The following is a 2,407-nucleotide window of genomic DNA, read 5'->3' as shown; positions in this document are numbered from 1 at the left end:
CTGCCATGAAGCCAGGCTTCCTCTGACAGGACCCGCCGGCTGCAAGGGTGGTGGGCAGCAACCAGCTTTACTTGTGACTGATGCCTGAGGGAAGGAGGGCCAGCCCTTCACGTACCCTGCTGCTCACTATGGTGCTTTTGTCAGGCCCGAAACATTTGCTGGTTCTCAAGTAAAGGAAAATGCACCTTATTCCTTGGTGATCTACACCTACCTCTTTCTAAGTAGAGTATGGATGTGGAAAAAAAGTCCCACTAAGACTTTTCTACCCAAATGAAAAAAGGGACTATGTCTTACTTATCCCTCTGTTTAGAAAGTGTTTAGCACTGGAGCATACCTGACACCCACCTACTTACATGAATCAAATCTATTCTTAGTAACCCCGAGATGAACCTGGGATAATGCCACTGCAGCCAGTGTTGTTTTTTCAATTTGAACCATGTAACTGAGAGTTAAATTTGGCACAAAGTATTAATTTCTCACCAAGGAGAGTACATTACTGCAGAAGGCATCAGATGTGCTATTTGGTAAAGAACACAATTGCAGAGGACCCTTTAGTAATGCATTGTGTTACTGTAGATGGCACTCATTCCTTGCCTGTACGTAAGATGCAGGCTGCAACTGCATAGAATTTATTATGTAAATGCATCATGGCAAACCCTTTCATACTTACAAGATCACGCAGATGATTTTCTCATTGCATGACATGGGTGACAAACAGCTATGTGGAAACTGCACACCAAGACAAAAGAAATCAACGTATTTAAACCCTCACCCTGCAAGCGTATTGCAATCAAGGCTCTCAAGAGTGCTATGCTCTTTAGACTCCTCCTCAAAAAGGACTAAGTCTGTCTTGCTTCCTCCAGCCCTTTTCCTTCCCTAGGTCTTTCCACAAAACTCCCTCTGACAACGATTTCACAGGGCAGAGCACCACTGGAAATGATCCTCATCAAACCAGCTGAGAACTGGCTGGCAAATGAAGACCAGTAGCCATCAGGTACAAAGACTCCTAGCTGTGCATTTGTTCAATGAACTGAAGTGTTTCCTTTTCTTTTAAGGGCTTTTCTTTAAATTTATTTTAACACCCACCCTGGGTCAAGTGCTCCTCATCCAGTGACCTACAGCAGTAAAAGAAGGAAGGTTATGCAGATGGGGTGCCGAGATGGGACTCACCAGACTGGCATTGTCATCCCCCGCAGACACAAAATTCCTGAGTAACTTTGGACAAGTGGAAGGGTAGGCAGTGAAATGATCTGGACGGCCCGGTTTTAGATATTTACCTTGATCACCTGGCTCAGGTCTGTGGACAGAGGTAGGGATCTCAGAAGGGTGGATCACAGCAGGAACCTAACTAACGCTCGTCCCAGCAGAACCTTCTCCCTCCATTCACTGCAGAGCTCAGGCAGGTCCCTAAAGCAGGGAGGCTTGTTATGTTCTTTATTTTCAGTCTCTATCTTTGACCTTCCTTTTAAATGAGGTGAAGGCTTCCCCTAATCTGACTAGCCTACTTGCTTAGAGCATGATTTTTTTTGCAATGGGAATAGGGTTGTCCTACATGTGTGTACAATATCCAGTAATATCCAGTACCAGCACACACAGTGGGTGCCTCTAACCACCACAGTCACATGAACAAAGTGCAACACTACTATGGGGCTCTTTCCACTCTGTGGGATCAGCAACCATGAGGGGCTTTGCCCAAACCCAGACTTTAGAATTTGGTCCTCTGCAGCTAGGTATAGACGTGCGCACACTTGGACACTCATACATATCTTCTTACATGAAACATATGGAATGACTTGTTGCAGGATGCAATATAGTAACGGGGGAAAGGAAGACAAAGTATAGCACATTTGCTAGTAGAGAATATTGACTGTTCTTCACATCTACCAGGCACATTTATCACCCTGTGATATAGGAGGGGAGATGACTGGGAGGTGGGGACATGCCAGTTAACCTCAGGCACTTGTCCAAGCACAACGAGAGATCTGAGGTATGCGTGAGGGTTGAAATTCCATTATAGGTTTTAAATAATTAAACACTACATGTTTGGAAGCTCATTCCTTCCTATTACTTTTTAAATAATTAATCTGTATTTACATCTATTGAACTTCATGGAGCTATACACATAACAAAATTGAGTCAAGCTGCAGGAGAGAGATTCTTCCTGTCTGACAGCATTACAAATGTTTTTTGTTGTATACAGAAACTTCAGCTATGAGGGATCAGTCAAAAACCAAATCCAAGTTAGATGCTGTACATCACAGGCACATGTGTAAGGGGTTTCCTATCAAATTATTCACAAGCAATCAAAACACTAAGAGAAACTGTAAATCCCCAGAGGAAAAAAATGTGCTTCTAACATCTTCGAATAGCAAAAAGTGATTCAAGTTGGAAGAGAGTAAACAAAAAA

This window comes from Phaethon lepturus, unplaced genomic scaffold (assembly GCF_000687285.1).
Source record: "Phaethon lepturus isolate BGI_N335 unplaced genomic scaffold, ASM68728v1 scaffold32085, whole genome shotgun sequence".
NCBI classification, from domain to species: domain Eukaryota; kingdom Metazoa; phylum Chordata; class Aves; order Phaethontiformes; family Phaethontidae; genus Phaethon; species Phaethon lepturus.
The sequence above is the reverse complement of the archived record's forward strand: the minus strand, read 5'-3'. Positions refer to the sequence as shown.